Source organism: Dipodomys merriami, unplaced genomic scaffold, assembly GCF_024711535.1.
Source record: "Dipodomys merriami isolate MVZ:Mamm:240054 unplaced genomic scaffold, mDipMer1.0.p SCAF_63, whole genome shotgun sequence".
NCBI classification, from domain to species: domain Eukaryota; kingdom Metazoa; phylum Chordata; class Mammalia; order Rodentia; family Heteromyidae; genus Dipodomys; species Dipodomys merriami.
Genome location: NW_027206213.1, coordinates 4,855,262 through 4,871,452, shown reverse-complemented (window position 1 = coordinate 4,871,452; position 16,191 = coordinate 4,855,262). Strand labels below are relative to the sequence as shown.

General features: G+C 39.8%; 1 protein-coding gene across 2 annotated transcripts in view; it reads right to left on the bottom strand.

The window, feature by feature from the left end:
* Nucleotides 1–16,191, bottom strand: part of Sertad2 (SERTA domain containing 2) — a 117,217-nt gene that overhangs the window by 62,329 nt on the left and 38,697 nt on the right. The window lies entirely within an intron of this gene.

Genomic DNA, 16,191 nt, shown 5'->3' with positions numbered 1-16,191 from the left:
GCTTTGAACCATCATCTTCATATTTCAGCCTTCTGAGTAGCTAAGATTACAGTGAGCCACTGGCACCCAGCCAAAATACACTTTTTAAAAAGAATAAAATGTTTATTTTGTGTGTGTGTGTGTTTGTCAGTACTGAGGCTCAGGGACATATGCTCTTGCATGGCTTTTTTTTCTCTCAAGGCTGTTACTCTACCACTTGAGCCATACTTCTACTTCCAGCCTTTTGCTGGTTAACTGGACATAAGAGTCTCATCAACTTTTCTGGCTGGGCTGGCTTTGAATCTCTATCCACAGATCTCAGCTTCCTGAGTAGCTTAGATTACAGGTGTGAGCCACCAGTATCTGACTGGAATCTTTTGTATTTAACCAAATGCTTACTGCTGTCAATGCTCATCATTCACTTGTACACAACTGAGTTTCCATCTGGGATATTGTCAGCTTGAATTTTTTTCAATTACATTTCTTGGTATGCAGACCTGCTAGTTTAAAATGTTAGCTTGATGGGCTGGGAAGGTGGTTCAATGATAGAGGCTTGCCTTGCATTCATGAGGCCCTGGGTTCGATTCCTCAGCAGCACATAAGCACAAAAAGCCAGAAGTGGTGCTGTGGCTCAAGTGATAGTGAGCTAGCCTTGAGCTGAAGAGCTGAGGATAGAGCTGAGGGATAGTGCCCACGCCCAGAGTTCAGGCCCCATGACTGGAAAAAAAAAAAAAAAAAGTTAGCTTGAAAAGACCTTTGTTTTGACTTCATTTTTGAAATATATTTTCACATAGTATATTATACTTGTTGTTTTTCCTCCTTCAGCATCCTAAATATGTTGTTCTATTGTCTTCTGTTTTATGGTTTCTGATAGGAGAGTATATGGTATTCTCATTTTTAATTCTTTATGTGTAAATGTCCTTTTCTTGCCTTGCTATGGTTTTCTTTATGGTTCATTTACCTTAAGTTTGCATAGCTCTAACAAATATGGGCATTATGAATGTTGGTCAAATTAATTTTTGTCCTCACCTTTAGAACTTCAATTAGATGTATTTTAAAATCATTTAAGAAGGTCTCACAGTTTACTGAGGTTTTCTGTTCATTTCTTTGCAGTTATTTTTCTCCATGTTTCATACTGTATGGTTTCTATGGCTATGTTTCACAGAAAAAAGTTTGCTGTGATTCCATCCAATGAAGTTTTCATTTCAGACAGTCAATTTTTCAGCTCTACAAGTTCCAGTTTAAATGTATCTTATTTATAATCATGTTTTATATAAATCCCTGTCACACTGATAAAAAGTTGTCTACTGGTTAATCACCTTAGTGATTCCTAGTCCTCTTTAAAATACTCTGATTTTGTTTTGATTAATATTTAATATTAAGCTTACTAACACTAAGTTTGACTAATATTTAAGTTTCCAGAAAATCAATTTGACCCTTTCTAGGCTTGTTTTTAAGTTCTGTGAAGGTGGTTCAAGGCTGGGGTTTCTCAATCTTGGCATGACTGACATTTGTGGTCCTATAATTCTTGTTGTGGGAAAACTTTCTGCAAGGTGTTTCGCAGCATTCCTGATTTATCCCAGTATGTCAGCATCAACTCATAGTTGTGGCAACACAAAATGTCCTTCTAAATTGCCAAATGGCCTCTAGAGTCTAAGTTCTTTGCCCAGCATACAGAATAGTTGATGTCCCTAATAAGAAACCTTATACTGAGATTCTGATAAGCTTCACACATGTTGTCACAAGTCATTGCTAGAAAAATTAAGTGCATCCTACATAATGTTGCTGGGAGAAGAAGGAAGCCTGGGCCTGGTTTCCTCCTTGCTTCACTTCCTGTGCCTTTTCCTTTTGCTGAGTTTCTACTCTACAAATCTTAGCCCTCTGTATGACCATACTAAGTCCTGTGAGTCCTCCCAGCCGATCATCCCTGAGAGTGATCTGAGGCCTACCAACACACCGGTTTTGTGGAGTTTAACTACAGGCATACATAGCTTGGCATTTACCATAGATTCAAGGGGCTCCTTGCAGATCTTTAAGATTGTTTCATTGCAAGGCTCCCTCCTCTCTTGGCACTTGGCCTTCCAAATCCTAACCTATTCAGTCTTACTGGCCAGCTCTCTGCATCCTCATCTTAGTTATATATGCTGCAAGTTAGCAATGTTGCCAAGCAGAACTTACCATTCCTCTGTCAGAGATCTTTGTCTACACTGCCTGTTGTCCGGTGTTTTTCATGCATTTTGTCTATCTTTCTTGCTATTTTAGATAAGAGGCCAGGATCAAGGTCAATTACTCTATGGTAATGAAAAAGAAGTCCTTCTATCATAATTTACGCAAAAACTTATCTAAGCTAAAGTTTACAGTCCAGAAGCATTCAATTCAAGAAAATTTTACACATCTGCAAGAAACCAGCCACTTCTGGTCATTAATATGGATTATGCCTGGTGGCATACTATGATCTCTTACTCATTTTGTATATTCCCTGTTGATTTGTTTTACTTCTGAACCACATCTCTTTCAGTAAGACTGTCTCCTACCAATTATTTTGTTTATTCCAACAGATGTTTATTAATTATTTGTATGAGATGGTCTAGGATAATTAAGAGCGGGGACCTTGTAGTCTGGCTGCATGGAATAAAACTCTGGTCCCTCCTCTTAATAGCTTTGTGACTTCTGACAAGTTATTTAACCTCTCTCTGCCTCAGTTTCCTCATGAGTTAATGAATAATATAGTGCTTCCCTCAAAGGCTGTTATGTGGCTACTTGCGGAAGATGCTGTTAATATAGTTGTTAGTATAGGGCCTGACATACAGAAAGATCTAGTATTTCTTGTAATACAAATACTAATGCCATGCACTATCATAGGTATTGAATAAAAACAAGGAATTTTAAGATTCAAGAAGTTTAGCACCACTGCCACACCCTTCTGCCCATTTTTTTCCTTTTTTTTTTTTTTTTTTTTTGGTCAGTAATGGGGCTTAAACTCAAACTCTGGGCACTGTTCCTGAACTTTTTTGGCTCAAGGCTACTACTCTATCACTTTGAACCACAGCACCACTTCTGCTTTTCTGGTGGTTTGTTGGAGATAAGAGTCAGATCTCAGGACTGAGAAGGTGGTTCAGTGGTAGAGTGCTTGCCTTGCATGCATGAAGTCCTGGGTTCGATTCCACAGCACCATATACGTAGAAAAAGCCGGAAGTGGCACTGTGGCTCAAGTGGTAGAGTGCTAGTCTTAACCTGAAGAGCTGAGGGACATCGCCCAGGCACAGAATTCAGGCTCATGATCAGCCAAATAAAAAGTCAGATCTCAGCCTCCTGAGTAGCTAGGATAACAGGTGTGAGTCACCAGCGACTGGCCAAGAATACATTGTTAAGTAGAACACTGCAATTTGGTTCCACCACATCCTGACTATACTACAGTATAGTTTACTCTTTCATTTCTCACTCTCCATTCCTTTATTATACATAAAGTAACTAGTGTATATGCACAAGCATATTGCTTTTCTTTTTTCTTTTTTTGTTTTTTACCTAAATGGCCAGTGGTAAATTTTGATTGACATTAAATGGAGATGGAAGAAAATACTGGTTCTGAGAAAATATCCCCCTTTTCCATTAGTGACGTGCTCATTTAGCTTTTATTTTTCAGTAAGATTTTACCCTAATAATCTAACAACAATAACAAAAAAACTGCTGAGCACCAGATAAATCATGCCTGAAATCCTAGCTACTCAGGAGGCTGAGATCTGAGGATCTCTGCTATCAATAACTACCCAGAACAGAATCTAGTAGAACTGTGGCTCAAGTGGTAGAGCGCTAGCCTTGAGCTGAAGAGCTGAGGGACAGCACCCAAGCCCAGAGTTCAGGCCCCACAACCGGACCCCCCCCCAAAAAAAAATAGCTCAGGAAAAGCACCCAGGCCTAGATTTCAAACCCCAGGGCAGGCAGAAACACCCCAATTCCCTTCCCCACTAATCACAGAAAGCCTTGCATACCTTGTTTGATTGGAGAATTTTAATGTTTTGTTTATTATTGTAAAACAGAAGACAATTTTATAACTTTTTTGTACATAGCTGTTATATGTAGGGTAATCTGCCTTTAAGTAGGGGTAAATTTTAAAAAAAATCCTTGAGGGGCTGAGAAAGTGGCTCAGTGGTAGAGCGCTTGCCTCACATGCATAAGGCCCTGGGTTCGATTCCTCAGCACCACATAAGCAAAAAAAGCCAAAAGTGGTGCTGTGGCTCAAGTGGTAGAGCACTAGCCTTGTGCTGAAGAGCTGAGGGACAGTGCCCAGGCCCAGAGTTCAGGCCCCGTGACCAACAAAACAAACAAACAAAAGACAACAAAAACATAATTTTAAAAATCCTTGATAGTTTTTCCTTCAAGTCAAACGTCTTATTGCTTAAATAAATTTCTTGTTTAAAATGGAAGAAAAGAAGTCCTAGAGCTGGTGACTCACTCCTGTAATCCTAGCTACCCAGGAAGCTGAGATTTTAGGATTGAAGTTCAAAGCCAGCCCCGGGCAGAAAAGTTCATTTTATCTACAATAAACTACAAAAAAAAGCTGGAAGTGGAGGTGTGGCTCAAGTGATAGAGTGCTAGCCTTGAGCAAAAGAAGCTCAGGGACAGTGCCGTTGAGTTCAAACACAGGATCAGCCAAAAAAAAAAAAAAGAAAAAAAAAAGATATAAGAAACAGAAAAGGAAAAAAGAAGTTTACAACTTAGCAAAGATGATATTCAAGAGATCACAGAATCATTGTAAAATTTACTTAGCACTACCTTTGTCTGAGCTTAATCCTCATAGCAACCTCCTGAGGTAGGCTATTACTGTGTCCATTTTATAAGCAAGAAAAATATGAAGTTTTCACAAATACTCAAAGTCGTTCTGCTGGCATGCAGCCACTGGTATGCAACTGAGACCAGAACCCAGGTAGTCTAGTGGCTGAACCACAGAGGTTTACTGGCTCACCACGGCAGAGTGGGTTAGAAGCATAAGCTCTGGAGTCACTAAAGAAAACACCATCAAGTCTGCCTACTGAAGCCAAGAAACAACATTTGGCTTGTGCTTAAAGGATGAATAAAATGTTAGTATGCATAAACAGAAAAGGACAACGCAGACAAGCCAATTGAGGCAGAGGAATGATATAGCACTGAGAGTTTTTGATGGGGTTATAACATTAAATGTACTGGGTAAGTGGGACACCATGACGCTGGGTCACTGGAAGTCACTTCTGGCAGAGCCTTCATAGGTGTGTATGTTTCGTCCTTCTAGGGCAAGTTTCCAAACTTCTTCACATCATGGCATCAAGAAAACAATATTTGCACAGTGTAGCAGAGTGGACAGATATATCTACTTATTATTGCCTGCTGAGCCCACTGGGGATAGAGTCCAGGATCTACTGCCCCTTCCCCAAAGCTGAGCTACTAAGAGCCAGGCAGAAGGAAGGTTTCAGTTTAGAAGATTAAAAGATAGAGAAGATAGAGAATTCAGAAAAGGAAACTAGGGCTGGAGAGGGACAACAAAATTGTCAGGATATGCTGAGTCATGGGCCTGCAAGACATCTAGAAGCGGATTTTGTAACACTCTGCCCTGCTGGAGACAAAAAGCAAGGGCCTACCAGTTATCTGACTCAACCCCAATCCTTGTTTTCTTACCTTAATTATTACCGTTAGGGCTGTTTTCAAAGCTACATGTTCAATATCTTTTTTTGTCAGTTGAGGGTTTGAACTCAGGGCCTCGAAACTATCCCTGAGCTTCTGTGCTCAAGCTATAGTGCTCTACCACTTGGAGCCACAGCTCTACTTCCAGTTTTCTGGTAGTTAATTGGAGATAAGAGTTTCATGGCCTTTCCTGCCTGGGCTGGCTTCGAACTGTGATCCTCAGATCTCAGTAGCTAGGATTACAGATGTGAACTACTTGGCACCTGGTGTTCAGTATCTTAAATGTATTTCATATATATATATATATATATATATACACACACACACACTCTAGATTATGTGCTGAGAAATGTGACTACTAGTTTGGGGAGAAAATAGGTAGGTTAGAATAGTTCAAGTAAAAATCATCAAATTTTTATAAAAGGTGGCAAGAAGTGCTTCTGGTCTACCCTTGTAAAAGTACAGCCTAAAACCAGTTTTTAAAGCTTAAGAGGAATAGGCATAGCCAAACAATTGGATTTGCTAGTTATTAGGGAAGGCAGAATGCAATTGTGTAATACTGGAATCCAACCAGGCCACTGGGGTCAAGTATTTAAATGTACACAGTGCTTCTGATTACCTAGAATGGGAAAATGTCTGCTTTCCTGTGCACTAAAGCAAAACTACTAATCTCACTCATATTCAGTTCTCTTGTCCCTTAATTCTGAACGTGATCAATGGTACTTAAAGTAGTACAAGAAGACCAAATGCCCCAAAATGCATATAAGAGAAAAACTTTTTCTTAATGATCTTGAAATAGTTTAATGTGGGGATTAACAACTGTGGTTCTGTAAAAAGAAGCCATGTGGAAAATATACCAACATTTAGTTTATGTTTTCACAAGTATATGCTGACTGTCTCATAATTAAGTACACAGAGCTCAAAACAGCCAACGCTACAGAGCGCTTCCACTGACTGTTAAACATTATAGAAGGGGTTGAGAGATATTTGCTAATGACTACCATAAAAGGAATAGATGACTAAGAACAGAGAGGATGTGTGACTAAAAAGTCCCTCCACAGTTCTTTGAAAATTCCCTGAATAACTAGGCATGCCAAATGTGGTCTGTCATAAAATTATTCAATGCTAAACTCTGTAGTTAAACAACAAATATATGTTTGCCTGAAGGATAAAGCTTTTGTATAAGTCATTTATTTGCAAAGTGCCAAAATAATACCATCAAGAAAAGAAAGTGTTAATCAAGTCATAGTGTGGCCTAGAGTTCAAAGTCTGCTGGGCTGGAATTGGTAACTCCAACTAGAGCCTACACTACTGGGCACTAACAGGCAATTGAAACCATGGCTGCTCTGCCCTTCATCTGAAAATGTACTCAAATGCTGCATCTCGGAGATCCTTGTGAAAAATCCCAGCTAGCACACCACAGCCTACCTTTGGTAATCAAGCTTCTCACTCCACAGGCTTACCATATCTAGCCCAAACTACAGATATCGAAGAAAATCCTATGCCTGGGGATGTAGCTCAATGATAGAAGAGCCCCTTACATAGTATATAAGGCCCTGAGTTTGATCCCAAGCACCACAAAATAAATATATAAATACATACACACATTTATATATACATACATACATACATCCTAGGATATGTTTGGAAATGTATCCTATTTCTTTTTTTAATCCACAACGGTTTCTGAATATGCTAACTGACAGAACTGATATTTTTAAAAAAAGCCAGTTTCTCCCCAAATAATTTCAAATTATGATAATTATAATAGTTACTGTTGTTATATAAACAACTTTATTTAATCACACTATTTTTCCCCCAAGTAGTTAAAGGTCGTATTTAAGATTAGACTAGAACCCAGGTTTCTCTGGTTCTAAAAACCCATGTCATTACACTACATTGTTTTCTTTATACTTTTCTGTTTGCTAAAGGACATAATACTGACATTCTTGAGAGAAAATACAGTAAGCAAGTGGTGACTCAAATAGAGAAACAGTTTTGAATGACTACAAGACTATCTTTTAACACACATAGCAGTGACTTTTTTTTTTTAAGCAGTGACTTTTTATAACATGTGACTGAAGGTGGATTTTTTTTAAGTTTTTGGCTTTCCTTGTATATCACACAGTAGCAGTTTTCAAAATATATGGATATTTAGTAAAAAAGTAGATTTTTACCATGTACTTATGAATTTAATGTATTTAAGAAGCCATGTTCCCAGTAAACAAACAAAAAAAAACCCAGCATAATTGATTAAAATGAAGAGTGAGATTAATTTTCCTTACTAGGATTTCAGTATTTCTTTACCCTAGTGACTGTATAGTAAAAAATAAAACAAACAAAACAAAAATGATTAAAAACATGTGTGTGTGTGCGCACGCATGTGCGCGCGCACACTCTCTCTCTCTCTCTCTCTCTCTCTCTCTCTCTCTCTCTCTCTCTCTCTCTCTCTCTCTCTCTCTCTCTCTCTCGCCCAAACGCACTGGGTGCTGTCCCTGAGTTTTTTGTTTTTTTGTTCAAGGCTAGTACTCTATCATAGTTTTACTTCTGGATTTCCTGCCCCAGCTGCCTTTGAACCATGATCCTCAGATCTCACCCTCCTGAACAGCTAAAATTATAGGCATGAGTCACCAATGCTCGGCCATTACAAAAAATTAAATAAAAATATTTTTTAATTTTCTGAATCAATGAATTGCAAAGGAGCACTCTGCACAACTGAATGTAGAATCCAATCAAAGACTAAAAATGTCATGGATCCTGGCCACTTAGAGGACATCTATTGCTTGTGTTACTTCTATCCATTCTTTCTTTTTTCTTCCTTCCCTCCTTCCTTTTCTTTCTTTTTTCTCTTCCTTTCTTTCTCTTTCTCTCTCTCCTCTTCCCCACCCCTCACTTTTGAAGAATCCATCCCTTTTATTGCGGTCCAGCGGACTCTGTTCCACACCTGTGATGGTATATGACATTGTCCTGACCAATCAAAACACTCCATTAAGTTCCACACTGGTGTCTCACACCTGTAATCCTAAAGCACTCAGGTGGCTGAGATCTGCAGATTGGAGTCTGAAGCCAGACCAGGCAGGAAAGACTCTGAGCTCTAATTAACCACTAATAAGTGATTGAGTTAGCAAAGTAGAACTGTGGCTCAAAGGGTAGATCACTAATCTTGAGCCAAAAAACCTCAGGAACAAGCAAGCACCCAGGCCCTTAGTTCAAGCCCCAGGACAGGCACAAAAAAATAACAACAAAACCAAAAACCCACAAGAAAAACATATTCCATTAGTTCACAGACAAATACACATCTCCAAAGAGGCCAATGAAACTGAACACTAGACGCCTGACACTGGCAAGGAAGTACTCTCTTCCTGCTTAGGACGTTAAAATAGTAAGGTTGTTAGTTCTGGCTGTCTTTACTACCACATGGGGACAATGCACCTAAGAATGAAGACACCACAGAGTAAAACAGTGAAGACAAACAAGAAAACTATCTTTCTGAAGACTACTACTTGAACAGCAACAGGCTCAGGACCCATCCCAGTCATGTGGTCAAGTGGCTTTCCTCCTGTTCCCAGCCTTCCGGGAAATGCTGAGAGCCCCTAACACTAATTTGCATTTAAATAGACCATAGTATTTGTTTTTGCAACCAAAAACAGTGGCTAACTCAACGGGCAAACAAATTTTGTGAACTTACAGTGGAGAAGATAGCTCTGATTACAAAACAATCTAAAATAATAATAAATACACAAAAAATATAAATATAAAATATAAACAAGTATAAGCTGGGCCCTGGCTCATATCTGTAATCCTAGCTACTCAGGGGGATGAGATCTGAGTATCATGGTTCAAAGCCAGCCTGGGCAGGAAAGTCCGTGAGACTCTCATCTCCAATTAACCACCAGAAAACCCGAAGTGGCACTGTAGCTCAATTGGTAGAGTGCTCACCTTGAGCTGAAGAGCTCAGGGACAGCCCCCAGGCCCAGAGTTCAAGCCCCACAACCAACTATACACACACACACACACACACACATACACACACACACAAAATAGTAATAAAATACAAAAAGATTACAGGAAGAAACAAGTATGTGATTTGCAATGCACAAAACTATATATATATATATATATATATATATATATATATATAAATCAAAAGTTGTTGAAATGTATGAGAAGAAAATAATAAATTAAGATTTAAGGACAAAGCACAAAGGGACTCTAGTTTTTCAAAACAAGAAATACAAGGAAGACAAAAGATATTTGCTAGCTTTCTTTTTCTTTTTCTTTTTTTTTGGTCGGTCCTGGGGCTTGAACTCTGGGCCTGGGCGCTGTCCCTCAGCTCTTCAGCTCAAGGCGAGCGCTCTACCACTTGAGCTACAGCGCCACTTCCCAAAAGATATTTGTAGATCATTTATCACTGGGCACCTGACTCCTACTAGGAACTCAGAAAGTTATTAAAATAATGAATGCATCACATTAGAGAAAAAGAAATTGGGCAAAATGAAATAGCCCTTCTCAAGTTCGGTCAACAGGAACACATCCCAGTGTAATCACTGAGCAAAGTGGAACATTATAAAGTATTTGAACATACATCTGCATTGAACACCATAAGACAACCACTGGTCTTGGTAGAAATAATTTATAAAACATATATTTATTCTAATATTTTTGCCATTTATATGAATCCAAAGATTACAATTTCTTGGCTTGATGGGCATACTAGTTTTTTGTTTTGTTTTGTCTTGTCTTGTTTTGGACTTTTGATTCTTTTTGGGTAAATTTGAACTTTGCCAGCAAGCTCTTTCATATGGTTCTTGATTTGAAAGGTCAGATTATCTACAGTATCACATCTCAAGTGCTAGTAAAAGTCTGACCTTGTTATACACGTTGTAGTCGATATCTTTTTGTGAATAGCCAAATCATAGTAACCAATCAGCACACACTATTACTCTAATGAACAGCCAGTGCTTTACACTTAGTCCTCACAACAAACCTGTCAGGTAGATGTAGTTTTCATGCTGACTTTTATAGATGAAAAATCAGTGAAAAAGAGAGATGAAGTAACATGAACACAGTCACATGTACTATAGGTAATGCTGATGTGACTTAAACCCACGTGGTCCAAGCCACTGTCCTTACTCCTAACAACTGGATCTTGCTTCTCAAAGACAACTTTGGACAAGCAAGACATAAAAATATAGTGGTTTAAGTTGCATCTCCATGCGTTTAATTTAACTCAAATTCAGTTATGTTCAATTTACAGAAGAGAAATAACAACTTAGGCAATTCCTGCTTTACTCACTGTGTATGCCTAGAAGGACAGAAAGGAATCTAATTCTTTTATACCCTTAGTCAACTTTTGTAAGTACCCTTTCTTAATGATCCGAATACTTCTACTTAATGGGAGCATTTAACTGAGTGGTGTTAGAGAGTCACATTTTTCTTACAACAGTTGTATATAAGTCAACTATTTCATCGGATGCTCAGTTGAAGGAAAGGACTTCACTGATGATGGCCAAAACAGGCTTGTGAACCTTCCTAAGAGAATTCCAAGAGTAATTTTGATCCAAGGCTATGTTCGCTTTATACGCTAACTTCAAACCCTTCTGCTGCTTTAGATGTACCTCTACTACATTTATCAGCGCTGTATGTGTTACTCCATTAACAGAGAGCCACAGAGGCCAGATAATTACAGAAATCAGTTGCTGTTCACTGAGGCCATCACTGAGGCCTTGCATTCTCTTGTATTCCTCAGAGCACCTGGTTCTCTTTTCTCCATTCTTCACTAAGTCTCCAAGAGATCCACACTCCACTCATAGTCTGTAGTGGACAAGAATACTTACTTTATAAAAAGACAGGAGACCAAACAGCATCAATGGTCTCCATTTACTTTACTTTCACCACAAAATTCTATCATCATCCAGCCCCTGATGACCAGCTTGTCAGGTCCTACCACTTGTCAGCCTGTCTTTGTCTCTCATTCTCCACAATGATTGCAAATTATAAGGTTGTTACAGAAGGAGAATACCAATGGCAGGGTATCTCCCTCAGGTTCCAAATTCCTTGGTATTGGGTTGGCAGAGGCATGGGTACTTGCTTTATGCTCAAGTGGTTTGTGGAGTGTGGGTGTGGGTGTGGGTTTGTACTGGGACTGGGTACTATCCCTTAGCTTGTACTAATCAAGGCTAGTGCTCTACCTCTTGAGCCACACTTCCCTTCCCATTTTTTCCTGGTTAATTGGAGATAAGAGTCTCACAGACTTTCTGCTGGGGCTGACTTTGAACTTCAATCCTCAGATCTCAGTTTCCTGAGTAGCTAGGATTACAGGCGTGAGCCACTAAAACCTGGCTTTCCTTAAGTGGTTTAATGTATAGCCAGGGTCAAGACTACTACCCTCCCACTACACACCCACTCACCCCTTCTACTTGAAGCTCATGGTACTCATACTTGGGTATTTCTATTTCTCCTACTACTCCTCTTCAGTATTCTCACCTGGAAACTCTTTTTCTGATTCCATTTGCTCTGCTCATTTTCCACTCAGCCATTAATTCTAACAATCCTAAATCTCCACATCTAATCTTGAGCTCAAGCCCCAACCCCCGACACTTGCTCTCGGAGTTTCAATTCCACAAATCACCATACTGTGTCTGTGGCTCTTTCTCTAAGTTCTCCATAGCAGCTGTTTCAAACTTTCTGAATTTTTGTCAAACCCCTCATTGTACCACACTTTCCATTTATAGCAGAAATCCTTTACCCTACTCACAGAGAAAATAGAAGCCATTAGACTCTCTACACATGACCCTGACATGACAAAGGGACCTAAATGCGTACTCTTTCTCTGTACCACACTCCCTCTGGGGCTTTTGATTTTAGTCTTCCTAGAGACTAAAACTGATAAATTATTTCCTTTCTTCCTTTCCTTCTTTCCCTTCTCTTCCCCCTCTCCCTCTTTTCTTTTCTTGAGACAGGTTTTTACCATGTAGCCAATACTAACCTCCAATGGCAAATTTCCTCCCTCACCCCCTCCCCAAGTTCTTGGATTACAGGCATGAACCACCTTGCCAAGCGCCATGTTTTGATTACTTCCCATTATCATCTTATGCATGTTGAGACCTTTCCCACTTTCAAAAGGGAAAATCAGAAAAACATTCAATTCCACTTATTCCTTAAGTATTACCACCTCAACATTTCATAGCTGAAATTCTTTTTAGCTTTTTTTCTTCTTCTTTTTGAGATAGGGTCTTTTCCTGTTGCCCAGACTGGCCTTGAACTCTCAATCCACCTGCCCCGGACTCCCTAATGGTGGAATTAGCTGTGTGTGCCACCACATCTGGCAAAGTTTCCTAAGTTATCTATCTCTGTTTTTCCCATGTAGGCTAGTGTCAGGTGTTGCTCAGGCTGCTGTCCTTACCTAGTCACTTGCACACGCTCCCTGCACATGCGCACCTACTCCTGCACCATTTCCTGTGGGATCCATGCTGTTACCCCATAAGTATATTCCCACTCAGATTTTTAATGGCATTCAGATTTGCAAAATCAAATGCCTAAATCTATTTGTCTTCTGAGTAGTCTTATGGGTAAGCCTAAGTTCAACACAGCCAAACCAGAATGCATGCTGCTCTCCCTGCCTCTCTTCAAACCTGGTCCACTCTTATGAAAAAAAGCATCACCCTCTTCGATGCAGCCAAAAAGCTAGCATAGAATTCATATCTCTCTACCCCACCCTTCTTAGCAGGCATCACCTACCTTCTGTCCACTCTACCTCAGCTGCTTCAGTTCAGCTCAGCTGGGACCATTACTTTTTTTTTTTTGATCACTACTAGAACACAGGTCTATGCACTCTCTCCATCAATGCAAATCTGACTGAATCTCACAGCTACTTGAGGCTGTTCAATGTGTGCATCTAACCTAGGCAAAGGAATAGACAGAATCATGGGATTGAACAAGGGCCAATAACAGACTCAGAAACAATTTCACATTTAAAATCAGTAGGAGCGCCGGGCGCTGGTGGCTCATGCCTGTAATCCTAGCTAGTCAGGAGGCTGAGATCTGGGAATCACAGTTCAAAGCCAGCCCAGGCAAGAAAGTCCGTGAGACTCATTTCCAACTAACCACCAGGCATTGTGGCTCAAGTGGTAGAGCACTAGCCTTATGCTGAAGAGCCAAGGGACAGTGCCCAGGCCCAGAGTTCAAGCCCCACAACCGACAAAAAAAAAAAAAAAAAAAAAAAAAAAAATCTGCAGGAGCAAATGACAATGGAAGCACATGTCTGTAGCCCCAGAACTTGAGAAGCTAAATCAGGAGGGCTAAGAGTTCCAGGATAGCCTGCAATACACAGCAAAGCCTTGACTAGAAGAAAAATAAAACCAATAGGAGCAGACTCAATTCATGGAGTTGAAATACCTAGATGTAGTTAGGAAAAACCTTACCTTGTATGATGGGTAAGAATGAACTCTAGATAAAGGTCTAAATGTACTTTTCTTCAATATAAAAGAACATGGATGAAAATATGAAGTCCTAGAAATATTACTAAATAAAAGAGCATGTATCTAGCAGGTGCATGGCCCCAGGGTTGGTCCTCAACACACACACACACACACACACACACACACACACACACACACACACACACACACACACACACACACACACACACACACACACACACACACACACACACAGAATAGATGAAAAGAGAGCAAAGCAGAGGCCAGGAAGGGGAAGAAGAGGGCAAACATTTTCACTAACCTGGCATGGATAAGGCACTTGAATAAAAAAGTTCAAACTCTGAGCCAGGTACAGTGGCATACATATGTAGTCCCAGCTACTTGGGAGGCTGAGGCTGAAATATTGTTTGAGCTCAAAAGTTTCAGGCTAACCTTAGCAAGTCCAAACTTCCACAAGAACAGTGACTCTCGCTCACCGCCTCCTCTAACTTCTATCTAGTAACAGAAGTCTCTTTCTTGAAGAGAGGCACTGTCATCTGTTTTGTTTCAGTAGTCTATTTTGTTCTTGTGCTAATGTTAGAATATTTTAGATTTGGTATACTTTTATAACTGGTAAGACTATTCCTTTCTTTTTCCTTCCTCCTTCTCAGGAGGCTGAGATCTGAGAATCATGGTTCAAATCCAGCCTGAATAGGAAAAGTCCATGAGCATATCTCCAATTAACCACCAGAAAGCTGCAAGTGGAGCTATGGCTCCTGTAGTAGAGAGCTAGCCTTGAACATGAAAAAAAGCTCAGGACAGTGCCTAGGGCCAAGACCAGTCCCCGCCCCTCCCACCAAAAAAAAAAAAAAAAAAAAGGATTGAGATTACAGTAATCTATAGACCACTTCAGAGAGAATCTCCATCTGGGAATATTTTATTCTCTGTATCATAGGCCTTCAGCAAAACTTATATTGTAATATGTCTTACAGAATTATGCCAATTTTTCATGGGTATAATTTTAATTGCTACAGTGACTGGGATTTTATTTCATTGTATGTTCAAAATGATCATTGATAATGTGTAGGTAAGATATCAAGTTCTGCACATTTAGCTTGCATCTGACCACCTTACTGTTTTCTTGTACTAGTTCTAATAACTGATGCTCTGAAAGAGTCACTATACTGGGACTTCACAAAAAGACAAGCAGTGTGCAAGAAGATAGTGACTTTCATTTCAGATGGGTTGAGCTTAAAATGAGAATATTACACTTAACCAAGGATGTCCTAAAAGTACAGAGGGGAGAGGCTGGGGCTGGATAAAATGCAGTAGTACCATACATATGGGTTACAGTTAAAAATGCTAAAGAGCAAAGCCAGTGTCAGAATTAATAAAGAAAAGGGATGTTTATTTGTTCCAATGTCTACTAGAAATAAGTAGAAAGAAAAAGGTATTTTTATACTGTGTGGTGATTTCATAGTACAGTTATCAAGTATAGACCTATAAAGGGTCCTTTTCCAAAAAGAATCTCAGGAGACTGGGGTGGGGCTGCCTGACTGTAGGCTGGCTACCACATCACAACCATGGGATTCACATGGGGGAAAAAAGTCCTGATGATCAAAAGGGAAGGCAGGAAACGGGTGGAGGGAAGAGGAAATGCTGAACTACAAGGTCATGGTCAGGAAACCAATTTGGCAAGGCATGTGGAAAACAAGGACATATAGAATCAAGTACCACATACAGTAGTACACAGCCCAAAGCCAGCTTTGTTTTCAGTAAGAGGACTCAAATGACAGACCAGGACTCAAAGGCCAGCATCTGCCATCCACAGAGGAAATCACCTCAAAACTCCCTGTCAAGCATTGCCTTTGTCATTATTCTTCTTTACATGACTGAGACAAGACTTGTAAATAGAATCTGGATGAAAGGCTGTGTGGAAACTTAAGAAATGAGTTAGTAATAAATACTTACTAAACTGCTAGCAGCATCCACAAAGTCTCATTTTTTCATTCACAACCTTCCTCCCCCCTGCCTTTTTTGGTGGTCCTGGGGTTTGAACTTCTGAGCCTTGCATTTGTTAGGCAAGCAGTCTACTTTTGGAGCCACACCTCCTTCCCTCTACTATTTGTTAAAAACA